We start from the raw sequence: 13,241 nt of genomic DNA, 5'->3' as shown, positions 1-13,241 counted from the left end.
TGCAATTTCATGCACAAGTGCTATTTTGCGCAATATTATCCGTGTGTTGAATGGTAGCTCCCACTTGCCCAATACAATGTTGGTATACTCCCGACAAACTGTGAATGAAGACTAAATTGCACTTTATTGTTGGCAACTTATTGTACATGCCGAGGGACGCGCTGGCACGCACTGCCAAAACGAGGCAATTTTCTCCTTTGGGCAGACACACCGAGGTTGGGCTATGTGTAAAATAACCATCTTTGGATTGATCACGCATGGTTACCATGGCCACGTGTAGTTCCGTGTGGTCGCCTAAACTACAAACATGGCGGGGGACGCTACCATTGCCTGCAATCACAGTGCAGTGTTTTGCCCATTGAGATGTATATTTACTTTATTTTAATTCATTTTCTTCTGTGCAGTGAACAGAAGTTTATGTTGGTGACATTTATATATAATTTCGATTCTTTGCAAATAATTGTGCACGTTGCAAGATCTAATTAATTTCGATTCCAATTAAGTATTGGACATTTACTGATAGAATGTATTTTGTCACTAATGCTTAAATGTATGCCATATACATGTATTTTCATATTAACGTTGTATGTAACCAAGTCCAGTTTCTATGGCCATGATTCTTGCCGTTATCTACCGGAAACTGTTGACCAGCAAACTAACGTGATCAAGGCTGTCCGCAGCCGAAACATGTTGTTAGTGTAAATAAACACCCTTGGAGACTTCAGTGGTGGTGTGTTATGTTGCGGACTGAGAGCACCTTTATTGTGGAACTTTGGAATTTGTTTGTGTTACCGGCGTGCTCGGCCGGCATTGGTGCCACTTCCCAAGGGGCCGCCGTCAGCGTTTCCTGAGCGGATTTGAAACATATTTATATATATATATATATATATATATATATATATATATATATATATATATATATATATATATATATATATTCTTGTAGATTCTGCCTCAGCGTGCTTACACCACAGAATGACGGACCGCCACGCAGCAAGTAAATATTCCAGGAAGTTTTATTCTCTCCTCTCACATTCTTTCTTAAGCATGACGCGTTTCGGTTAACAAGTAACCTTGATCACATAGCGATTATGCAGTATATATATATATATTTTTTTTTTAATCACTTATTTATGCCATTTTGTCAAGCCGGGGGTGACAAGTGTCATCACTGAGGGGGGGGATAAAATGGCAAAAATATGTGTTTTAAACACATATTTTTGCCATTTTGTCAAGCCGATGGTGACAAGAAATGTTCTGCACCAGGTACCACCTGCCCTTGCTACGCCACTGCTTCTCTGATCATGTGCAGACAACGGCGCAAGGCAGATTGTGCTCATTATTAGACCCCTGCTTTTATAATATACGGCGGCATATTGTATGCACATGCAGGGATAGGGAAGTTCTCAAAGTTCAACATAGCATATAACAGACATTCTCATACGCTTGTACTGTAATCTGAAAGGTATGCTACATACTAGCTTGCATGTATATAACTCACCAAAAAGTGATAACATACACACAGTCATGGAAGTAAAATATGATTTTTTTAGCTTCATCTTTTTATCGTCTTAATACAAAATCCCGTTTGTTTAATGCTGGGCAAATCACTAGCTTTGTGCCACGAAACCTGTCCATTACTTCCGCCTCCTCTGCAATAATAAATTAGCAGCATTGACCAGGGGCTTTGTTTGTCTCCGTGCTGCTTGTTCTCAGACACATTTTTGCAAGTTTGTCTCCTGTTTCTTGCTTTTCCTTTTCCTGGTTCTAGTGCTGGCTGTGCATTAATGTGTTCACATTTGAAATTCAGGAGCTGGCCTCGCACCTTCAATGATGGGCTCTATTTTGATTCTTTACATATTATGTTAGTAATGTGACACGGTGCACAGACATAATATCGACTCCAAAATATCGTTTGGACAGAATATCGAGTTTGAAATATCGTTTGGACAAAATATCGACAGGACAGAATATAGACAGCCAAAATATCGTTTTTAAGGTAAGTGAAGTAATATCGACTGTAAATAATATAGAAAGTGAAAATATCCAAGTATATAATCTAGATAGTAAAAAATATCGTTTTTTAAATAATATTTAATTATTTATAGTGTTTTTTCATGTTATAATATGTGTGAAAAGTGTCATTTCATGTTATAATTATTTTTAATTAATGATTTTTTTTAATTATTGTGTAATTTTATTCTGTAGCGGGTTGTGGGTTTATAGGGGAATAGGGTGGGAAGTAATTTAATTATAATTAATTAAATATGTACATTTATTAATTGGTAGTAATATTTAATTAATTGGTAATTAAATAATATTTGTTAATTATTTAAAATTTAATTGGTAATTAATTTAATTTAATTGATTATTTGCTAATTATGTAAATTTAAATATTTTATTTCCTGTAGCGGGTTGTGGGTTTATAGGGGAATAGGGTGGGAAGTAATTTAATTATAATTAATTAAATATGTAAATTTAATAATTGGTAGTAATATTTAATTAATTGTTAATTAAAAAATATTTGTTAATTAATTAAAATTTAATTGGTAATTAATTTAATTTAATTGATTAATTGCTAATTATGTTAAATTAAATTATTTATTTCCTGTAGCGGGTTGTGGGTTTATAGGGGAATAGAGTGGGAAGTAATTTAATAATAATTAATGAAATAATAACATTTATGTAATTGTATTTAATATAAAATAATTGTAAATTAATTTTTAATTATCAAATAAATAATTGGTAATTAGTTATAAATTAGTATTAATAGGTAACTAATTGAAATATTTATAGTTAATTAGTAATTTTAATATATTAATTATTATGTTATATTAAATAGTTAATCATTATTAAATAAATTTATATTGATATTATTTTGTAATTTATTTATTAATATATGAAGTATTTACTTTCTCTAATGTTGCACCCACTGGAGTGGGAATAGTAATTTTAACCCCTACGCTATCCTACGCTTTTCCTACTGTTGCACCCTTTGGAGTGGGAATAGTAATTTTAACCCTTACGCTATCCAACGCTTTCCCTACTGTTGCGGGAAACATCCTTTACAACGCAACTTTTACAACGCACTACCATTACAACAAAACTTTTACAACGCAAAAACTATTACAACGCATGTTTTTACAACGCATGTTTTTACAACGCAGATACCTTTACAACGCATACCATTACAACGTAAGTATTGGTAAGTATATAATAATTTTTTTAATGTACATTTTTGTAATTTTTGGGTAAAGGGGTATTTTTAGGGTTCAGGGTCAGTTTTTAGTTTTTGGGTAAAGGGGTATTTTTAGGGTTCAGGGTCAATTTTTAGTTTTTGGGTAAAGGGGTATTTTTAGGGTTCAGGGTCAGTTTTTGGTTTTTGGGTAAAGGGGTATTTTTAGGGTTCAGGGTCAGTATTTAGTTTTTGGGTAAAGGGGTATTTTTAGGGTTCAGGGTTAGTTTTTAGTTTTTGGGTAAAGGGGTATTTTTAGGGTTCAGGGTCAGTTTTTAGTTTTTGGGTAAAGTGGTATTTTTAGGGTTCAGGGTCAGTTTTTAGTTTTTGGGTAAAGGGGTATTTTTAGGGTTCAGGGTCAGTTTTTGTTTTTTGGGTAAAGGGGTATTCTTAGGGTTCAGGGTCAGTTTTTAGTTTTTGGGTAAAGGGGTATTTTTAGGGTTCAGGGTCAGTTTTGGGTTTTTGGGTAAAGCGTTTTTTTTAGGGTTCAGGGTCAGTTTGGGGTTTTTGGGATACAGGGGTACAGTGTAAAAATAAAGTAAAATTAAATTTACATTAAATTAATTTAATGAAATTAAATTAAATTAAAATATATTAAATTAATTTTAAATAATTTAAATTAAAAAAAATTATTATATACTTACAAATACTTACGTTGTAATGGTATGTGTTGTAAAGGTATCTGCGTTGTAAAAACATGCCTTGTAAAAACATGCGTTGTAATAGTTTTTGCGTTGTAAAAATTTCGTTGTAATGGTAGTGCGTTGTAAAAGTTGCGTTGTAACGTCATATATCCACTGTTGCACTCTTTGGAGTGGGAATAGTAATTTTAACCCCTACGCTATCCAACACTTTCCCTACTGTTGCACCCACTGGAGTGGGAATAGTCATTTTTACTCTTTTGTATTTGTACGTTAATAATATTGGCTATTATTTAATTACATTTTGTTACTATATATATATATGTTTTAGGAAATATGAATAAAAAAATATTATTTTTTTACTTTCATTAATTATTTAATTATTTAAAGTTATTTTAAGTATTGTTAAGTATATTTTATTAATGAAATTTTTATATTAATGTAATTAAACATTGTTTTTATTAAAGTCGATATTTTTTACAACTATATTTTTGTAAACGATTTTTAAAACTCGATATTTTTGTACTTACCTGTTTGTACATAGAAAGTCGATATTTTGACAGTCTATATTTTGTCAACGATATTCTTGAAGGTCGATATTTTGTCACTCGATAATATTTCAGTGATCCATGTGACACACTGCTTTTTTATTCTTTTGTCAACTCTTTTGCAACTGCGCACCTTGTTATGAAATCAAACCTTGTTTAACAAACTGGGGCTACCCTACCAGGCAGCCGGACACCCAAGTTTGTCTGACCGCTTGCAACTTTGCATCCACTTGGCGACATGCGGTGGTTTAGTGGTAGAACAATACATGCACATGAGTGCATCTCTCTTCCTACCTACCTGGAAACTCGTACATTTCCAAAGAGGACTGAAAACCCACCCCTCTGGACGTTATGTGATCTGAATCAGAAATAACTCCCTTTCCGGTTACCAGTTGATTGCCAAACAGAGACGTTTTAAGGCATGAGGTACAGAGTCAAGACTGATTTGCATATAGCTGGGTCGGAACTGGGGTGGCTAAGTGAGCTAAAGAACAATGATGGATTCAACCCAGAAACGTTTAGCGCTCCGTCCATCAACTCCTTGTGTTTGCAAAGTGGGCTCTGGCCCAGGGTCCCGACCTTTTAAAGGACACCCTGATTTTTGAAAGATTCTTAAACATTGTTTTAAATACTATTTCCCTTTAATGTATTTTTAATACAGGTGATGTATGGGAGTCTATAACATACATTTTGTAGAGAAATGTGTTGAGGGCTTTGAGCAGCATCCATAAAAAAAGTTAATTTTAACTCAAAACAAGACCTCATATATGAGAAATGGAAGTGGGCCGCAGAGATTATCTGCAATAATATTCTTGAGCTGCTGCATTACAATATTGATAACACAGTTTAATATCCCTGAATATTAGATGGAATCACGTTTAGAATGTGGACCAGTGTGCCTGTGCAGTGTCAGTGAGCTGGCCCAAAAGGGCATGAAAAAGTTGAAATTGGATCATAAATTCAAAGCTGTTGGAACATGGGCCCCCAAAATATGTTTGGCCCAGAGACCCTGAAATTCTTAAGATGTCCCTGGCCACAACGCATCAGTGGTGACCACCTCTCCTACTCCAGTGAAACATTTGCCCCTGCACAGCTCTCTAAGGCAGCCTCAATAAAAGCTGTAAGCAAAATAAAAAATATACTGGGAGTTTAGCTTGAAGAAAAAGCATTAGAAATGTATTTCAAGTCCTTTTTCATCAGTTAAACACAAACATTCATTGCAAGCATATCCATTAGGTGAATATTAGTGTTATGTTTAATAAAGTGGGTGCAATCTACTTTATCAGCAACATAATGTTTCATGTTTACACTGATATTAATTGCCTTACAAAGTTTCAATAAACAGACTGTGTATTTGCGCGTCAGTAACTCATAATGTACCTGTTTGCCCATTGAAAAGGTAACATTCTCACTGTGTAATGCTGAAAACTTTTGTTACATAAAATTATAAAAGGGTTAGTTACAATATTGATGAGATGGGAAGCATTGAAAGGTGCCTATGTATTTCTAGTGATATTTTTGTATAAAGACCTTTAAAGATGGTAAACAGTGATGCATAATTCACAGCCTCTAATTACAATTAGGCTAAGCAAAAGAACACAGCGTTCAAAACTATTCATAGAGCAAGAATAAACTGACCAGAACAAAAAAGCACTCCTGGAATTTGCTGAATGTCCGATGCTCTGGAGACGTCACATGTCCTAAAAAAATGCATAAACGAGTTCCATCTCCAGACTGCTGCGCTCGTTAACTGCTCAGGACAAATGAGAAGCTTGCTTAGGAGAAAATGGACATCTTTCTGGGCTTCTCCTGGTCTCCCACAGGATACCATCACTCCATTTCCAAAAATCAAATATCTTGGGACGCGAGGAAGATGTTTACGGTCAGTCCTTTTCTCTCTATCTGCTCTTTTCCCAGCAGGGTTGTTCCTAAATGGAATGTCCATAATAAAGATGATGACAGCTTTGGGAAGACTTGAGCAGAGTGACTTGTAGGCCACATGGTCGCGAATGTTCTTTTTTTTAAAATAAAGAAAAATCCATAATATTATATCATTAATCCACTACAATTGATTTATTTTAATATTATGTTTAATTCTGTAAGCACTTTTAAGAGCAGAGATTTCCTGAACATTTTTTAGAGCATAGGAGAGGAAAAGATGTCAGATGCCAGTAACAATCAATTCCATGGTGAATGAGAAAAAAATGCATAAACAACCGTATCTGTATTGAGCGGACAAAGCTGACCCCATTTAAGATATTGGGAAATAGTTTGCGAAAAAATAACTGCGTATGACAGTTAAATGGGTGGTTTAAGTGTTGCATATCAAATAGTCTATTGATTGTGTTTTAGAGGAGCATGTTGCTTTTGCCACATTTTTATAAATTCGGCCACAAGTCTCTTTCAAGAGAGAACATCACTTTAAGCTGTGACGACTTTCAATAAAAACTTTGAACAAAGAAATATGGTAGGCCTTGGACTAGTTTGTGCAAGCCACAAAACTGAGGTCATTTAACAAATCACTTTATAACTTGAAGAAAGGAACTTAAGGTTGTCACTGTGTAATAGTAGATGAAGTTTCCTCTTCGCAAAGTCTTGGAACACATGCCAAAAGTCGGACTACCTAAAACTTAATGCAATCACGCTCAATCTCCATCACAGAATCAAAGCTAGAGGACACACTCAGACGAGAGCCCTATAAAAAAGTTCAAGTTAGGGATAGAGTAGAACCTTCAACTTTGTGTACCCCAGGCTGAGCACAGATTCATGTAGAGAAAGTCATTTTTAAAACCTTGACACATAACAACCAAATTCATATTGTAGAAAGGGTCTAGCAGAATGTCAATGGATGCTATCAAAAATAGCAGACCTTCAGCCAGAATGACAGATCACTACAGTTACTTCACTTATTTGCTTAATGGAATTAATAAAAGACCACCTGGAATGAGCCATATACACATCTACCGTAGTCTATCAAAGATCTTCCCAGAAAGGAGCAGTGCACATGGTGACGCACTGAGAGCCAGCATCATTCCGGCTAATTCCAGAGTGTCCCTATTTGAAAAATAGAGAAACTGACCTCAAACAGATCTGAAGGAGGAGAATGGCATAATTCAGTGAGGATAAAGGACAAGTTCCATAAAACAGGGAGAGACTCGAGGTACTGATTCTTGCCCTGCCTCTTCCACATTTATCTAGTGCCACATGCGTACATATTGGAAGCACATGATATTGGTTCCACATATACACTGGCAATACACATGACTACTAAAGATAAGTGGAGGCCATTAGGAACTATTACCAAGAAGACAACTGCTGAAACAAGTCCAAAACGGGATGTAACAAAACTTTCTCTGCCTAAATAACCAGAGTTTAAGTTTTAAATTGCATTTATAGGACAATCTCTCACCCCTTAAAATAACCTTTCAGATTGACTATTCTCCTCCCACTCACTCCACAAGATAGTACTAAAGATTCTCAACCTGGAAGACACCTTTGAAAATACCCTTCCCTTCATGCCTGTCGAACAGTTACCAAAAGTGCTGTCAACACTCTTTAGTTTATATGCTCTCAGTTACTTCTGGGTATCCAACTATTCCTTCTTTTTCTCCCAAAAGAGTGCTCTTCTTCCTGCCATCATGTTATCTCACCTGGAATATTGTGATGCATTCTTAATGGCCTCCCAAAAATATGTCTAGAGAAACAAATGCTGTTGATCCTATCTATTCATTGAAACATAACTCCTATCCTTAGACCACTTCATTGAGTACCAACCAAAGAGAGATACCATGTTAAGACTTTGTGCTTTTTCCACAGAAACCTCAATGACTCAATGATAAAGGAAATCCTTCTAGACCTACAATCCATCCAGGTCCATGAGATCAGATGCTGGGAGTCTTCAGACCATTCAACAACAGAAGCTAATCTTTCTGGTGGTTGGTCCTTACACATTCACGGCTCCACCACCTTGCAAACCCTTCCACTTGTGTCGAGAGTAGAAACACACTTCCTATGGTTCAGAAGAAAACAGCCCCCTTGCGTGCAAAGTACAATCTTTCTTGAGCATTAGAATAGACCTAAATTCACACTGCCTGAAAAGCACAATTCTAATCAAATTCTGAAAAGTGTGACACATGTTTTCTGGCACATGATTCTGAAGAAAAGGGCATTTAGAGAAATCCGTTGTGGGGAGACTTTCTCTGTGAAATTGTTTCTGCATATATTTCAATATGTTTGGCATTGCAATATTGTCAAATTCATTTTGGTGAATGCCATTCATGTCATAAAATACCATGCAGTCTGCTTTTTCATGTGCTGTATAGATCCTCTCTTCTCTTCAACTTCCCTTCCTAACCTCGTTCTCCCCCTCCCAGTATATTATTTGTTCATCCTCCTTCTCTTCACTGCTCTTCATACTCCACAACTGGTTCTCTTCTCTTCTCCTCTGTGATGTCTTTTCATTATTCTAGGTCTCCACTTTTGTCCACACTTTAATACATCTATTCTTTCCAATACAGTTGTGCCTCTACTTCTACCCATGCTCTTTTACTTGTACTACAATCTCTATCACAGTTTCTCTACCTCTAAATATACTTTCCCCCCGTTTTTATACCTCATATCCCTACGTCCTGCCCGTACCCTAGCACTGCTACCCATACATGTATCCAAGCTTCTCTACCCCTACCTATATCCTTATACCACTATCCTACCATTTCTAATCCTGTATTTATTCCTTTACTGCTCACCCTACATGTATCCCAACACTTCTATCACTGCCATTAATCTACTGCTCCTCTCCCTACCACTACACTAGTATCTCAATCCCATCCATTATATTACCTCTACACCTAGCTCTACTTATAAACAACGTCTCTACCCACCTATATCTTAGGATCGTTAACCACTGCCTTTACCCTAGTACCTCTACCCCTACCTATACCATAGTACCACAAATGTGCCTATACTACAGTACATCTATCCCAACTTATCAATAGTACCCAACCTCTGCCTACACTCTAATACCCTCACCCAAATCTCCCAAGGCTATCAACATGGTTGTGTGGAAACAGACGCGCTTCTGTTTCCACACAACAACGTGCACCACTGACGCTGGAAGCCCGAAGAAGAGGAAGCACGGCTGAATGAGAAGAGAGGAACCGAGGCGAGAGAGATAAGAGGGGCTGTGTAGATTTAAGGGTTAAGGGTATGGGGAGGGTCGTGCAAGGGGTAGTCTTTTTGGTTTTAGGGTAGTGTAGTTGTGTTTTTGTAGTGTAGAGTAATGTATTTTGGTTTAGGGTATTGTCGGGGGGTTGTGCAGGGTAGTGTTTTGGAGTAGGGACAGGACTGGGGGTATGGGCAGGGTTGTGCTGTGGGTAGTGTTTTAGGGTTTCGGGTAGTGCTGTGGTGTTTTTGTAGTGTAGGGTAGTGTTTTAGGGTGTAGGGTAGTGTCGTGGGGGTCGCGCAGGGTAGTGTTTTAGTGTAGGGACCGGTTTGGGGGTAGGGGCATGGTCGTGCTGGGGGGAGTGTTTTAAGTTTTAGGGCAGTGATGTGGTGTTAGTGTAGTGTAGGGTAGTGTTTTAGGGTTTAGGGTAGTGTTGTGGTGTTTGTGTAGTGTAGGGTAGTGTTTTAGGGTAGGGACCAGCATGGGGGTAGGAGCAGGGTCGTGCTGGGGGGAGTGTTTTAGGGTTTAGGGTAGTGGTGTGGTGTTTGTGTAGTATAGGGCAGTGTTTTAGGGTTCAGGGTAGTGTTGGGGTGTTGTGCAGGGTAGTGTTTCAGTGCAGGGGATAGACTGGGGTAGGGGCATGGTCATGCTGGGGGTAGTGCTTTAGGGTTAAGGGTAGTGTAGTATTTTTTGTGTAGTGTAGGGTAGTGTTTTAGGGTTCACTGTAGTGTCAGGGGTTCCTGCAGGGTAGTGTTTCAGTGAAGAGGACGGACTGGGGGTAGGAGCAGTGTTGTACAGGGGGTAGTGTTTTAGGGTTTAGGGAAGTGTTGTGGTGTTATTGTACTGTAGGGTACTGTTGTAGGGTTTAGCGTAGTGTCGGGAGTCCTGCAGGGTAGTGTTTGGGAGTAGGGACAGGACTGGGGCACAGGGCGGGGTCGTGCTGGGGGTAGTGTTTTAGGGTTTAGGGTAGTGTTGTGGTGTTAGTGTAGTGTAGGTTACTGTTGTAGTGTTTAGTGTAGTGTTGGGGGCTTGTGATGGGTAGTGAATGAGTGTAGGGACCGGAGTGGGGGAATGCGTATTTTCGTGCAGGGGGTAGTGATTTAGGGTAGTGTAGTGGTGTTTCAGTAGTGTAGGGTAGTATAGTGATCGAGTATATTGGTAGTGTTTTCAATTTTTAAATGTGTAGGGTAGTGTATTTCTATTTATTATTTATTGTAGTGTTGTGTTTTAAACATTTTAAAAAAGGGGTGAAATGTCTTTAAATAATATGAAACGTTATTCCGCATACCATTTTTAGTACTAGGCAAGTTTATACTTCGTATACATTAACACTTACAATGTAATGGTATGCGAACTAATAACTTGCGTAGTAACGGTTATTGCAAAGTAATAACCACGGAGTAATGGCATGCGTAGTAATGGGATGCGAAATAACGTGTCATATTCATTTCCTACTACTACTTCATATCTATTCTCCAATATCTCCTCTGCCTCCACTTTCCAATAAATCCGTTCCTTTTTTTTTCGTACCTTTGTTCTACGCCATTTTCTTTTCTCACTTGCACCATTTACCTGATGTAGGTTTTGTTAAACTTGAATTTGTTCTTCATTTTTCAAATTCACCAAAACTGACTTTTTCCAACCTGGAGAAGTCAGGCAAGTACTCATTATTTTTTAGTTTTCTCTAAAATGATGCAGGGCCATTTTAAGCCTAAAAATTTCAAGGCATGTCAATCTTCAGAAACACTTCATTGCCATATCTTCAGGAGAATACCAACATGCTAACCACACACACCTGTATTCAGCACTTGTCAGACAATTGCTGAATACAGGTCATCCTCTTGTCTGCTTGCTACTCCCCCAGTCACCAAGTGCTTGGAAATTGCAATTGACGCTCTTAATAAAAACTTTAAATAAGTTATATGCAGAGCCTTTTTTGGACATGGACTTGCCTGGTGTTGTAAACTAACCTCTAAACAGGTGATAACAGCCAGTAAACTGTTTGCGCACAAACAATGATACACCCTCAATTGAGGCTGCCTGCCTTGAACAAGTCAATGAAAAGTTAGACCTTAGTCATAGGGACCAGACATGATTTCTTGACGTTTTGGACCTTAAAGAGGCAGCGAGTGTTATCACAGGAATATTTGACAAGGGGTTCAAAGGTATTCTGAAAGCTGGCAGTGAAAAAGATATTCTGAATGCTGGCAGCGAAACAAAACAGCAAACAGCTGGAGCGGAGATGGCGCACCAGCGAGGAAAATGCAGGGCAGCCTTTAAGACCTCCCTCCACCTCTACCACCTACTGCTGAAGGCAACAAAGAAGACCGCCCTAGCCACACGCATCAAAATCAGCGCCAACAACAATCTTTAAGCACCTCTCCAGCTACCAGCGAAAACAACATCACACCCAAACAGGAGCTGTGCGAGAACTTCTCCAACTTCTTACATGAAAGGAAAGCAACCATGTACAGAAACTTCGAGCCCCAACCCACAACTATGGACATTCTCAACAGATACCTCATCACCGCAACTGACACAAACCACAGACTGAACAGCTGGAGCCTCCTTTCCAGGCAGGACACCACCACCTCCATCATGAAATCCATCCACTCAGGAGCTCACACAAGCACACGCCTTTACCACATCTTCAACTTCGGAAACCAAAGAATCGGCCAGGAAATTACCATGCTGCTCAACACCTCTATCACTACCACAACATTTTGCGATGCCTGGAAACACACAAAAGTTATACCACTATTCAAAAACCCCTCTGCCAACCCCAGTGAACTCACAAACTACTGGCCAATCTCCCTGCTCCCATTTCCAGCTTAAGGTATTATAAAAGTTCATCAAGAAGCAACTCATGACACACCTGGAGCAGAACCAGCTACTCAACTTCTCCCAATCCGACTTCCACAGCAATCAGAGCAATGAAACAGCCCTGATCACAGTCACTGATAACACCGAACCCTCCTTGACTGAGAAGAAACAGCAGCTCTGATCCTCCTCGACTTCTCAGCAGCTTTCAACAGGGTATTCCACCACACGCTGATCAAAAGGCTCCACCACATCGGCATCCAAGTGGACTCAATCAAATAAATAACCTCTTTCCTCACAGGAAGAGCCCAGAGGATCCACCTCCCACCTTTAACCTTCAAACTGAAGGAGATCACCTGCGGTGTCCCCCAGGGCTCATCCCTTAGCCTCAAGCTCTTCAACGCATATATGACCATGCTGGTCAACATCGTCAGATCCCATGGTCTCAACATATCTGCCTACGCAGACGACACCCAACTCATCCTTTCACTCACCGACTATACCACCACCACCAGAACCAACTTCCACACATTTATGACAAGCGTCGCCGACTAGATGAAGAACAACTGCCTACAGCTGAACACAGACAAGATCGAAGTACTAATCTTCTGCAACAGCAGAAGCACATGAAATGACTCCTAGTGGCCATCAGACCTAGGATCCACACCTAATGCTTCCGACCACGCCAGAAATCTCAGAATCATCTACAACAAGCTCACCATGAAATCACAGATCCACGCTGTCTCCTCACGCATGCTACGTAAGATCTTCAAGTGGCTAACTCTACACACGAGACGCACCACGACATGGGCCCTCACCACCAGCCGACTGAACTA

Source organism: Lissotriton helveticus, chromosome 2_1 (assembly GCF_964261635.1).
Source record: "Lissotriton helveticus chromosome 2_1, aLisHel1.1, whole genome shotgun sequence".
In the NCBI taxonomy this organism is placed as follows: Eukaryota; Metazoa; Chordata; class Amphibia; order Caudata; family Salamandridae; genus Lissotriton; species Lissotriton helveticus.
This window is presented reverse-complemented; position numbering follows the sequence as displayed.